The sequence below is a fragment of the Nicotiana tomentosiformis genome, chromosome 4 (genome assembly GCF_000390325.3).
Source record: "Nicotiana tomentosiformis chromosome 4, ASM39032v3, whole genome shotgun sequence".
Taxonomy (NCBI): domain Eukaryota; kingdom Viridiplantae; phylum Streptophyta; class Magnoliopsida; order Solanales; family Solanaceae; genus Nicotiana; species Nicotiana tomentosiformis.
The window spans coordinates 111,551,838-111,566,316 of record NC_090815.1 but is presented as its reverse complement, the minus strand read 5'-3'; the positions used below and the strand labels follow the sequence as shown (position 1 = coordinate 111,566,316).

At 36.1% G+C, this 14,479-nt stretch overlaps 1 pseudogene; it reads right to left on the bottom strand.

Annotated features, from left to right (window-relative positions):
• Nucleotides 1-3,658: 3,658 nt before the first annotated feature.
• Nucleotides 3,659-5,874, bottom strand: LOC104110898 (uncharacterized; annotated as a pseudogene).
• Between the last annotated feature and the right edge of the window lie 8,605 nt (nt 5,875-14,479).

The following is a 14,479-nucleotide window of genomic DNA, read 5'->3' as shown; positions in this document are numbered from 1 at the left end:
TACACATGTAGCATTTGTTGACCAGTTGAAAGCCTCTTCTATTGAGATTGCCCTATGTTAAGCAGGCTTCATATAGAGCAATCCAGCTGAAACAAATAACCTTGGTGGGTAGTTTGGTCTTCTATATTAGTCTCCATGGCCAAGGGTCTGAGTCAAATACCTAGTTCTGAGTACATATGTAGTTATAGCATTCTTTCACTGTAAAGATGCCCTTGTTCCCCCACTTCATAGTGTCAGATAGATTCTCATCGATGGTGAAGACCTCCACTCTGGCTAACATATCCATCAAACTGTCCATTTTCCCAATCTTGTATAGATCTTCTGAGGTGCACATTCCAAATATTGCCAATTCTATTATGGGCAATGGAGGAATCCTTATCAAGGACAATCTGGAAAATGGCGGGGTGTTCAAATATGAGTGGGGTATTGCTCATCCATTTGTCTTTCCAAAATTTAATATGTGCTCCATTCCCTGCTTTGTAGTGAACATTCTGGACAAATTCATGTCCAAGTTTGCTGATGTACTTCCATGGCCCAACCCCATAAGATGCAATGGCAATTTTAGTGCTCCAATTATCTCTCTTCCCGTGCTTGGCGTTGATTACCTCCTTCAAGAGGTTGAATCACTTGTGCCATATCTCCATAACCATTTCATTAGCAAACTTTTATTGTGGATGGTTAAGTCTCTAATGCCCAGACCTCCTTTGTATTTTGGTTGCATGACCTTGTTCCACCTTATCAAGTGGAACTTATGAGAGCTGTTGTTCCCCTCTCATAAGAAATTCCTCCTGATCTTGTCTAGTTGATTTAGCACCTTTTTGGGAATGGGAAACAAAGACATGTGATATGTAGGGATACTATCAAGCACACTATTTATGAAAGTTAACCTACCACCCATTGATAGATATTGCATCTGCCATGATGCTAATCTCTTCTCAAATTTCTCAATGACTCCATTCCATACCTCACAACTCTTGAATTTAGCCCCCAATGGGAGACCTAGATAGGTCGTAGGAAGTGCTCCAATGGTACAACACATGATATTAGACAACTCCTCTAAGTTTGGCACATTGTTTACCAGATAGATAATGCTTTTTAACTTGTTGACATGTAGCCCTGATAAAGCCTCAAATAACAGTAGAGTTAGATTCAAGTATAGCATTTGAGATTTTTCTGCCTCACAGAAGATCAAAGTATCATCGGCATATAGTAGATATGATACTTTGACAGTGTTCTCATCATTTGAACCAACACTGAAACATTGGATCCATTGCATTTGACTGGCCTTTTTCAATATTTTGCTCGGCCCCTCCATGGCTAGGATGAAAAGGAAAGGTGATAATGGATCTCTCTGCCTTATCCCTTTCTGCGGAGAGAAAAAATCCACAGGTCCTCTGTTGACTATAATTGAGTATTTCACTGTTGAAATACTAAATCTGATCCACTTGATCCACTTTTTCCCAAATCCCATCTTCCTTAAAATAGAGATAAGGTAAGACCAATTAAGTTGATCAAAAACCTTCTCAATATCTAGCTTGCACATAAATCCAAGTTCACTGGTTTTAATCCTCCAGTCTAGTACCTCATTGGCAATGAGAGTTGCATCAGTTATTTGTCTGTGTTTAATAAAGGCATTCTAATGGTTGGAGACTAGCCTCCCAATTACCTTCTTCAACCTTTCTATTAGTAACTTCGTTGTAATCTTGTAAACACTTCCAATGAGACTAATTGGCCTATAGTCTCTGAGTTCAATTGCTCCTTTTCTTTTGGGGATCAGAGTGATAAATGATGCATTACATGATCTCACCATGTAACACTGCTGGTGAAAGTGGTTGAGCGCCCCTATCACCTCCGGCTTGATAAAGTCCCATGTCTTTTGAAAGAATGCCATAGTAAATCCATCTGGACCAGGTGCTTTATCTGGAGCACTTGACTGGACAACGACATGCACTTCTTCTTCCTCAAAAACTTTTTCTAACATCTCCCTGTCTTTACTTGATAACCTGGAAACATCATCAAAATTAGCACTGGGCCTCCAAGTTTCACTCTCAGTGTACAAGTTCTGATAATAGTTCAAAATCTCTTCTTTGATCACATCCTTATCATGTGTTATTTCATTATCCACTTTGAGCTTTTCAATATTGTTGTTCCTCCTGTGTGAGTTTGCAATTGTTTGGAAGTATCTTGTGTTCATGTCTCCTTCTTTAAGCCACAAGCATCTTGATTTTTGCCTCCATGAGATATCTTCAGCTTTAGCCAATTTCGTTAGCTCCACTTTCAGGTTCACTACCATTTGCTTCCCAACTTGTGTTAGAGCTCTATTTTCTACTGTCTGGTCTAAAACTGAGAGCTCCTCCAAGGCCTTAGTTCTTTTTGCTTCTACTTTGCCATAGACATCTCTGTTCCTATTGCTTATGTCCTTTTTTAAATTCATTAATTTTTGTACTAGTATAAAATCTGGGCTGCCACTTATGAAATAACTTTGCCACCACTCTTTCACCATGTCAATGAACCCTTCTTGTTGCAGCCACATATTTTCGAACTTGAAATAAGAAGGTGTTGTTTCCTATTAATTTTCGGTAATTATTTTTAAATGTCATGTAAAAGTCACTAGTAGAAGTAGAATGTAATAACATACATACTTTTATAAAACTTAGCAAAACTCTCTCGATATTTTTACAGTTTAAAAGGTGATGAATTAAGAAAACATGAAAGATGGCTAGAGTATAGATCCATCAACTATTGTACAACAACGTATTAGAAATTAAGCAAATACAATGAAAATATAAATCACACGAGTGTAAAGATATTAACCAAGCTGGGACTCAAGAATAAAGTCTATAGAAGATTAAATATTCAAAAAGATAAATCTAAATCATACGAAAGGAAATATATTCAATACATTGTAATTTGTTAGTGAATATGCTGAAAATAATTTAGTTTCAATAAGAGTAGCATAATAGGTTTGAGAATTAAGATACTTGTTGGCTTGTAACTGTTTCATAATTCCAAGGCCCAAGAAAGATTTAATGCTTTATTATTTTAAACTTAATATATAAATATTTTCACATTGTAAATTTATTCTGTACGGTTCAGTATTTTTTCGGTTTATTTCATAAAATAAAAAATCTACTCTAATTATCGGTACAGTTATCGATTTATATAAAAACCTACGGTTTTATTAAAAGAAACCTAAAAATCAGTTCGGTATGATACAGTTCGGTCGGTTTAATCAGTTTTTAAATATCCATTGACACCCCTACTAGGGAGGGTAATCAACAACATCATCCTTTTTCATAACTCGTGTACTATGAATGTATAAAGAGTAGAATATCGCACGAGACAGATACATAACCTCTCTTGTCAGTAGCGAAGCCATGAATTTATCTAAGAGTGTTTAAACTTGAAAAAAGTGGGGGGAAAAAATTCCCAACAAAGGGTATTCAAAATATTTTATATATCTCTAGAACCTAATATTTTTTCCCATATAATGTTTCGACAAAGGGTGGTCAGTATGAAGCTTCTCCCCTGCCTAGTGCCATATTTAGGCTCCCCCAAAGACATATTTAGGCTTTATACACACACACATAGTACTTCTCATTTAGAATAAATCAAAATCTTATAATTTTCAATACTTTGTTGTCTTGTAAAATGACAGTATATGGAGTTGTAATAGTGCACTATAGTTGCATGTAGGAAAAAGATTTCCTTACAAACTTTTATTATCTGTAAAACAGGGTAAAAGTTTACATATGCTCCATCTGTATAGAGCCATATCCTTCTTGTCTTTGTTTCGACGTTGATACATTACACCAGCAACAACAAGTAACCCAATTCCAGACACTGCCGAGGCCCCAACAGCTGTGCGTAATATTACATTCTCACCTGTCTGCAGAAACAAGAAAATAAAAGTAATAAATTAATGCCAGAATGAAGTGTCTACTGATAGAAGTTGCTAATAATATTTTTAATGAGTTAAAGATATTACTCTAATATCTGTAGAATGTAGGGTAGAATTAGGCTTTGGTGATGATTCAGCAACCAATATATAGAACAGCCCCATAACTCCAGTATGTCTTTGGGCATTGCTATAATTTGATATTAAAGTTACAGTCTCCCCTTCCAATATTTTGATAGAGCCAGGTTTAGGATAACAAGTAGACATCCCAACTATGTAACCAGCTTCATTTCCTGGTACCTTTCCTTTCCCATAAATTGGGTGAGATGAGCATATGACGCGTCCATCCTATACCAATTCAGCCGAAAAAGAAATACAAGAAAATCATCAACACCATAGTTTGTTGCAGCTCAAATAAGCAAAGTAAGTTAAGGTGTCTGTAAATCTGTTATATCATGACCATCGGGAAAGGGCCGCACCCAAGAGGGTGTGATATAGGCAGTCAACCCTGATGCAAGCATCAATGGCTGATTCCACGGCTCGAACCCGTGAGCTATAAGTCACACGGAAATAACTTTACCGTTATAACATGACCAAAGAAACAAAATAAAATAGCTCAGAGTACCTCTCCGTGGAGGGTTGAACCAGTTCCTCCTACATGTAGGTGAGCAACTCCATATATAACATCTCCTCCACTAGGAAAAGATACACTCATCTTATTTGTTTGAGTGCAACCAACATTTGCAACAGCGCCCGCAGAACATGACTCCACTTGATATTCAATCTGAAATCAGGAAATTAATTGCCTGATATTATTAGCCAGACAGAATTAGGTAGCAAAGAGCTATGATTAATATGAACAAAAATATCATTCATTCGTGTGATTACCCTGTGTACTGGATCATGTGCATATTAAGTAAGATATTCAGTAAAAAGGCAGTCCAGTGCACTAAGCCTCCGCTATGCGCGAGGTCCGTTGAAGGGCTAGACCAGAAGGATCTATTGTACGCTGCATTTATGCAAGAGGCTGTTTCCACAGCTCGAACCCGTAACCTCCTGGTCACATGGCAGCAACTTTACCAGTTACGCCAAGGCTCCCTTCAAGTATGATATTCAGTGGTTTACCAAATTTATATAGATGAAGAAAATAACACATGATAGGAAAGTGCTCACACCTTGCAGTTATGTTTTGGCGCGGTTGCTGTTGAGTTTTGCGGCTTTTTCAATGTAATTGTATCCGTGATATCAAATATATAAATCTTGACAGGTACAATGGAGGCATCCCAATCAATATACTTCACAGTATACTTCAGGTACATGCTTTTCTTCTTACCTTTGAACCCTTGTTTTACCCTACATCTCATTTCGTCGTAACAACATCTCATGCCTCCAATATAATCTGGCTCTATTTTTCGGCCATTTTCATCCTTTGTAACATTATAAAGATCACACCTGCACTCAATACATCCCATTTTATCTTCGGCTCCACGTGTATCAATCGCGTGTATATTGACCAACCATCTCTCCTCGTATCCATTATGTACTTCAGCTGGATTACCAATTTCTATTCCATAAGGATCTGGAACATATGTGGCTGTTATTCGCGTCTCGGATCCTAGGCCAAAATACTGATTAAGAACACCATTGCACATCCCTGAACTTCTCTTAACAATGAAATCTGATACGTTGAATTCCACGCCTTTTCGTTGATAATATCTTACAACAACCCAGTGGTGAAGATATGTTTCGTATAAGGGTACAGAATTCCCTGCCTCATCAACTACTTCAGCATGAAAATCTTTTATAGCAATATGGCCTTTAGGGAAATCTATGTTGTAGTAAAATTTGTTAGCAACTGATCCTGGTTTCAGCTCAAACTTTGGTGATAGAAATACAGCAGATTTCACTCTGTCTTCTTTTCTTGGTTGAGTTTGTGAACTTGCATTAACTGCTAGTGAATTTGAACAGCTTGACATCTTTATCACTTTCCCACTTCACTAGATGCTAATTTATCTTTTGAAAAAAAGTATCTTCAATACTTGAACCAATTGACAGCCAATTTTAAGTCCTTTTTTTTTTTTTTTTTTTGAAAGAAAAAGTCTAATAACCTTATCCCCTGATAGCAGTAGCTGCATACATTCGTCTATTGTCTATTATTGTTAGATAAACTTTAAATTTTCTGAAATCGACATCCAACTTAGAATTTTTGTAAAATCTTCATTTGTTTCTTAAATAAAATTCGTATCAAGTCAATAATATTTCTTCGATAAATGTTTTTTGTCATAATAATATATATTTTTTCACCTAGTAAAATATTCTCCTATTTACGCAATAAAACTTTACTTAATAATATTTATTGGATAAATGAATTCTTCACCAAATAAAAGGTAGTATATTGTTTTGAGGAACAAAGGGGTGAATATTTTGGAGTAATTAAAATAAATATTTTACTCGATAAATGTTTTCTTTCATCGATCGAATGAAAGATGACAAGCGCAAATCCAAGATTAGTTTTATGAAGGGTCCAAAGAAAAAAATTGATATGTGGATAAACAAAATAATAAATTTAATTAAGATCTTGTTTAAAAATAATTTATGAAATCTCTAAGTAAAAAAGAGATTTATCAATAAATTTATTGGCAACTGCCCAACAAGTATTGAACTTTCAAATAAAGATTTGATTAACCTTTATTTGGTGATTTTTTTTATTTATCGAGTAAAACTTTTAGTTTATCTGCACCAATTTTTTCACGTCTTTGTTCCTTAAATCAGTGTACTTTTTTGGTTAAAATTTTTCTTTATCGAGTAATTAATATTGCGTAAGTTTTGTCAGGTAAATAGGAGAATATTTTACGTGGTGAAAACATGAAAAATATTATCTACTCGATATAGAGTTTATTTAGTGGCCATTTGAGAAATTCAAAAGTTTAGTGGCTGACGTGGCATGCTATGTCACTTTATGGCACCGAAAAGTTGATTTTCTGACTCTAACGTCTTTTTGAGAAGGTTGGATTAAGTTTGATTATTTTATCATCACAAAAAATTCAAAAATAGCTTTACTATACTATTTTTATAATTTGGTTGACCATTTAAGTAATTAATTTAGAGTTACACGGATGCAATAATACTCGAGTTGTTCATACCATAGTTATCAAAAAGAAAAATTAATATTTGAGAATATCATAGGATTAATGATTGAATGCAAAGCTCATTTTGGCATACAAAGAATTTTAGCATGTAAAATAGAACAAGAATCCATAGGGGAAAAAAAGAAAAAAGAAAAAAAAGAGAAGAGACAGACATACCCGATATGGCTTTTGGGAAGCAGATTCACTGTTTTTCCATTCAAGACAGTAGTAATTTAATAACTGAGTTTATATATATATATATATATATATAAAGGAGAAGCAAGTTCCAGAATACAAATTATGAAAGTTGTTCTGATAATAAGTAATATGGTTCTGGATCGAAACCCAGACAAGTTGATACTCTCAAATGTTGGGATTTTAAGCTTGTGTAGCTTAAAAAGGGTGAATGAGAAATGGAGGAAAAAATAAAATATTTGAGTTTCCCTTGGGAAAGGGACATTGTCCCATATCGGAGGAAGAAAAGGCTTTTGATGGGTATATATTTAATTGCTCTTCTTCTAGCTCTTAAAGAGTTAAGAAAAAGGCAAGCCTCGCGCCGTCGTCGTCGCTCGCTCGGCTTCGGCTTTGGCTTCGGTCAGGCCCGTTTTCTTTTCCGGATTATTTTAAATATATTTTTCCCGCAATATTTCAAATACCCCTTTTCCAACAGCTATGGCTGTTTCTGAAAGGTTGCAAACCTTTTCAGAAACATTGCCATCAACTCTATAGAGTTTGAATCCCAGAATCTTTCCTTACGAAATTTTCTGAGCTTCTTCTTCTTCTTCTTCTGCACAATATTTTTCAGTGTGTTTTACGATCATTGAATGGTTCGCAGTTCATCAAAGTTTTGGTACCTATACACTGGTGAGTTAAATCGTTATATCCTGCGAGGATATATTCCAGCACCTCGGGTACTTGAGGGGAATAATTTTCTTAAGGACACACTGTATATTCAGTGGGCTCGATTTATTCCTATACTGTGTTTCTTGTTTTCCAGAATCTATTTCGTTAAACAAGTATTACTAACTTTCTGTTTTATTTTTTCAGAAAGTTTAATTGTTTATTATAGCAATACAGAATATTAACAATCTTAAGGAAATTATATATTTTTTTTTATTCTGTATTTTGTTTGTGGAGATTAAAACCTGTGTGGTTTTTTACTCCTTCTGAATTTTACTATTCTGATTTGAAGATATAAAAAACTTCATCAGAGTATTGAAATTCGTAAGACGATTTGAAGAACATAAAAACTTCATCGTTTTTCTGTAAAACAGTATATAAAAACTTCGGTTTTTATGCATACTGTTTTTTTTTGTGCAGTATTGTGTATTGTTCTGATTTTGCCATTAATTGAACTCTTCTGTTGTTTATAGTGAGAAATGGCAATTGATAACGAAAATTCTTCTGCGACTATTGCGGCAACGACGATAGCCTCGTCAAGCCGGACTGCTGTTCCACCGGCAGAGAAACCGAGGAAATTTTTCGGAGCCAACTTCAAAGGATGGCAACAAAGGGTGTTCTTCTGGCTTACCACACTTGGTATGCAGAAATTCACTAGTGAAGAACCTCCAGTGCCTGCTGCGGACATGCCGGACAACGAGAAATTTATAATTGTTGAGGCGTGGAAGCAGGCATATTTTCTTTGCAAAGGCTATATCTTAAGCACTTTAGAGGATGACTTGTACAATGTGTACAGTGCGATGAATACTTCGAAAGAATTATGGGACGCACTTGAGAAGAAGTACAAGACTGAAGATGCATGCTTGAAGAAGTTCGTGGTTGCCAAGTTTCTAGACTATAAAATGATAGACAGTAAAACTGTTGGAACCCAAGTTCAGGAGCTTCAACTTATTTTTCATGACCTTATTGGTGAAGGTATGGTCGTGAATGAAGTATTTCAAGTGGCTGCAATGATTGAAAAATTGCCTCCTTCGTGGAGAGATTTCAAGAACTATCTTAAGAACAAGCGCAAAGAAATGAAGTTGGAAGATCTTGTGATCCGTCTCAAGATTGAGGAAGACAACAAAACAGCCGAGAAGAAGTCTGGTGGAAATTCAACGATCATGGGAGCTAATATCGTTGAGGAGACTGCTCCAAAAAGTAAGAAAAGAAAGAGGTCTTCTGGACAGACTAAGGAGCAGAACAAAAAGAAATTCAAGGGCAGCTGCTACAATTGTGGAAAAACCAGTCACAAAGCCCCTGATTGTCGTCTCCCGAAAAAGTATAAGAAGAAGGGACAGGCCAACATAGTGGAGAAGAATTATGACATTGATGATCCGTGTGCAATGCTTTCAGAATGCAATCTAGTTGGAAATGCGAAGGAGTGGTGGATTGACTCTGGAGCCACTCGACATGTTTGTGCTGTCAAGGAAGCATTTGCGACTTACTCTACTGCTGGTCCCGAAGAAGAGCTTTCCATGGGAAATACTGCAATAGCCAAGATTGAAGGTTATGGGAAGATATTCCTGAAGATGACTTCCGGCAAGGTATTAACGCTCAACAACTTCTTCATGTTCCTACTATTAGGAAGAATTTAGTTTCTACTTCTTTGCTTGTTAAGAACGGATTCAAATGTGTATTTGTTTCTGATAAAGTTGTTGTAAGCAAGAATGAAATGTATGTTGGAAAGGGCTACCTCACAGAGGGCCTCTTCAAACTAAATGTAATGGTTGTTGACAGTATGAATAAAATTGCAGCTTCTTCTTATTTATTGGAGTCAAATGATTTATGGCATATTCGTTTAGGACATGTCAATTACAAAACCTTGCGGAAGTTAATTAATTTAGAAGTGTTGCCTAAATTCGAGTGTAATAAATCAAAATGTCAAATATGTGTTGAGTCTAAGTTTGTAAAACATCCTTATAAGTCTATTGAAAGGAATTCAAATCCTTTAGACTTAATTCATACTGACATTTGTGATATGAAGTCGACACCATCTCGAGGTGGGAAAAAGTATTTTATTACTTTTATTGACGACTGCACTCGATATTGTTATGTTTATTTGCTTAATAGTAAGGATGAAGCAATTGAAGCATTTAAGCAATACAAGAATGAAGTGGAGAATCAATTGAATAAAAAGATCAAAATGATTAGAAGTGATAGGGGTGGAGAATATAAATTTCCATTTGCAGAAATATGTTCGGAATATGGAATTATCTATCAAACTACTGCACCTTACACACTTCAATCCAATGGAATTGCGGAAAGAAAAAATCGGACATTAAAGGAAATGATGAATTCTTTATTAATAAATTTCGGATTACCGCAGAGTTTGTGGGATGAAGCTATCCTTACAGCTAACCGAATACTCAACAGAGTACCCCACAGCAAAACGCAATCTATTTCATATGAAAAATGGAAAGGAAGAAAACCCAACTTGAAATATTTCAAAGTGTGGGGGTGTCTAGCAAAGGTACAAGTTCATTTACCTAAAAGGGTTAAAATCGGACCAAAAACTATTGATTGCGTTTTCATTGGATATGCTACAAACAGTAAAGCATGTCGGTTTTTGGTTCATAAATTTGATAATCCCGAAATTTACATTAATACGGTAATGGAATCAGATAATGCTGAATTCTTTGAAAGCATCTATCCATATAAAACTGAATGTGAGTCGTTAAGTGAAAGACCTAAACGACCTCGGGAAGAACCAAAGGAAAATACTCCAAGTATACAAGATCCAAGGCATAGCAAACGTCAAAGAACATCTACTTCCTTTGGACCAGATTTTGTGACATTCTTGCTTGAAAATGAGCCTCAAACTTTTAAAGCAGCTATGTCATCTTCTGATTCAGCATTTTGGAAAGAGGCAGTCAATAGTGAGATTCAATCAATTTTGGATAACCATACATGGGAATTGGTAGATCTTCCTCCAGGAAATAAGCCTTTAGGTTCGAAATGGATCTTTAAACGGAAAGTGAAAGCTGATGGCACTATTGACAAATATAAGGCAAGACTTATTGTCAAAGGTTATAGACAAAAGGAAGGCCTTGATTACTTTGACACTTACTCGCCGGTAACGAGGATAACATCTATTAGGGTGTTAGTGGCAATAACGGCCGTATACGGTCTTGAAATCCATCAAATGGATGTTAAAACAGCTTTCTTAAATGGAGAATTAGAGGAAGAGATTTACATGGAACAACCTGAGGGTTTTGTGGTAACTGGTAAAGAAACGAAAGTGTGCAAACTTGTTAAGTCACTTTATGGACTTAAACAAGCACCCAAACAATGGCATGCCAAATTTGACCAAACAATGTTGGCAAGTGGGTTTAAAATCTATGAGTGCGACAAATGTGTTTACATTAAAAACACTCCAGGTCATGAAGTCATTGTTTGTTTATATGTTGATGACATGTTGATAATGAGCAAAAACATGGCAGATATAAATTCTACTAAGCGCATGTTGGCTAGCAAATTTGATATGAAAGACTTAAGAGTTGCTGATGTGATCTTAGGAATCAGAATTCACAAGACTCCACAAGGTCTAGCATTATCACAGTCTCACTACATTGAAAAGGTACTTGACAAGATCAAGTATTTGGATTTCAAAATTGCCAAGACTCCAATTGACGTGAGTTATGCACTTCAAAAGAATGAACGTGAAAGTGACTCACAATTGGATTATGCAAGAGTATTGGGAAGTTTGATGTATATCATGAATTGTATACGACCAAATATAGCATGTGCTATTAGTAAACTGAGTCGGTTTACAAGTAATCCTAATCACATACATTGGATGGCAATGAAACGAGTTTTGGGGTATCTCAAACATACCCAAAATTACGCTTTGCATTATAACAAATATCCCTCCGTGATCGAGGGATATAGTGATGCAAATTGGATCACTGGATCATCTGAAGTTAAATCCACGAGTGGATATGTTTTCACAATTGGGGGTGGAGCAGTGTCTTGGAAATCATCCAAACAAACGTGCATCGCTCGTTCTACAATGGAATCTGAATTCATAGCTTTAGATAAGGCCGGTGAAGAAGCTGAATGGCTCCGGAATTTCTTGGAAGATATTCCATTTTGGCCCAAACCTTTGGCACCTATTTGTATACATTGTGATAGTCAAGCGGCAATAGGCAGGGCAGGGAGCGTTATGTATAACGGAAAATCTCGTCATATACGACGGAGACACAATACCGTTAGACAACTACTCTCTAGTGGTGTTATCACAATTGACTACATAAAGTCAAGAGATAACGTGTCGGATCCACTTACAAAAGGCCTATCTAGAGATGCAGTTGAAAAATCATCAAAGGGAATGGGGTTAAGATCTAGGACAAGTCATCATGACGGTAACTCTACCTAGCAGACTGGAGATCCCACGAGCTAGGTTCAAAGAGATCAAACAAAGTTATGAATGACGGTTCAACATTGTCAAATAACTCAACCCATTCTCGTGATGAAGACAATGTTCAGAAATCGAGGTAAAGCATTAAGGCTTTTTGATGAGTCAACAAAGCTTAAAGGTTTTTTAATGATTTGCTAAGTCTGGCAGGATATGACCAGATAGTGTGTCTATAGGATTACACGTTTAGAAATCACCTATGTGAGTGTGAAGTGTAAGCCGCTTCAAGGGGAATGAAAGTAAATGCCCATTCTCTAAGCACTCATGAAACCAGGCGGTGTTCATGGCTGAAACGAACACAACCGTGAGAACCATAGATGGTTAAGGATTGATTGTGTGACTTATGTTGTCTAGGTATACAACAAAGCTCGACGGTTCAAAGATATCAAATCTACCGATTGACCGAGTATATCCGATATAAGTTCACTACGGAAAGTTCAAAGGGAAACCTACTTATCCAGATGCAATTAATTCTTGCATGTAAAACACACACGCGTCCGTGCATTCCTTTATTTTATAGCCATTCCCCATTCATGTGGGGGATTGTTGGGATTTTAAGCTTGTGTAGCTTAAAGAGGGTGAATGAGAAATGGAGGGGAAAATAAAATATTTGAGTTTTCTTTGGGAAAGGGACATTGTCCCATATCGGAGGAAGAAAAGGCTTTTGATGGGTATATATTTAATTGCTCTTCTTCTAGCTCTTAAAGAGTTAAGAAAAAGGCAAGCCTCGCGCCGTCGTCGTCGTCGCTCGCTCGGCTCGGCTTCGGCTTCGGCTACGGCTTCGGCTTCGGATTCGGCTTCGGATTCGAATTCGGTCAAAGATCGATTGATTGATTAATCTTTTTGGACAAAATTTCTTTCAATTATTTAATTAATTAATTAAATAATTAACGAAAAATTCAATCCGGAATAACTCATGACCCGGTTTGGTCAGGCCCGTTTTCTTTCTCGGATTATTTTAAATATATTTTTCCCGCAATATTTCAAACACCCCTTTTCCAACAGCCATGGCTGTTTCTGAAAGGTTGCAAACCTTTTCAGAAACATTGCCATCAACTCTATAAATAGAGTTTAAATCCCAGAATCTTTCCTTGCGAAATTTTCTGCGCTGCTTCTTCTTCTTCTTCTTCTGCACAATATTTTTTAGTATGTTTTACGACCATTGAGTGGTTCGCAGTTCATCAGAGTTTTGGTACGAGTGGTTCGCAGTTCATCAAAGTTTTGGTACCTATACACTGGTGAGTTAAATCGTTCTATCCTGGGAGGATATATTCCAGCACCTCGGGTACTTGAGGGGAATAATTTCCTTAAGGACACACTGTGTATTCAGTGGGCTCGATTTATTCCTATACTATTTTCTTGTTTTTCAGAATCTATTTCATTAAACAAGTATTACTAACTTTCTGTTTTATTTTTTCAGAAAGTTTAATTATTTATTATAGCAATACAGAATAATAACATCAAATAGGTAGTGGTTACATATTATTATTTTTTTAGTCAAAGTTGCATATTTTTTGTCAGAACTTTAATTTCTCGTATTGAGGGTACTTATACTTTCTTTTACATTATTAAGTTAGATGATTTACAATAACATAGTTTACCCGAAAATCGGATAACAATTAAATTTGTACGTGGTTTTGAGGATACGTAATCTAGCTTGATACAAAATGATAAATTAGATTGAAATTGAAATAAACAATGGGAAAGTAAATGCAAACCGCACAAGTTGAACAGTCTTAGCCTTAGAAGGTTAGCCACCCTCGAGCCAAAAGTGTTTTTATCGATATCAGAACAGAAAGATAAGAGAATAATAAGAACTAATAACAATATATTGCTTTGAGATGCGAGTTACAGTGTCTTCAATGAATTATCATACCCCGTTTATATAGTAGATGAGTCCTACTTTAAGTACAATTCTATAGAAAGTAAAAAATCTCTTAATTTGCTGATTGTCGGTTCTTTATTGATACGTGCCGAGATTCTCGCTGCAATATCCGATCGGTCACGGATATTTCGGTTTTCTGTTAGTTATCTCAACAATGTCTCTCCAACCTCGTTCGAGGCTAAGGTCGACATCGAACTTTCTATAGAATTGTA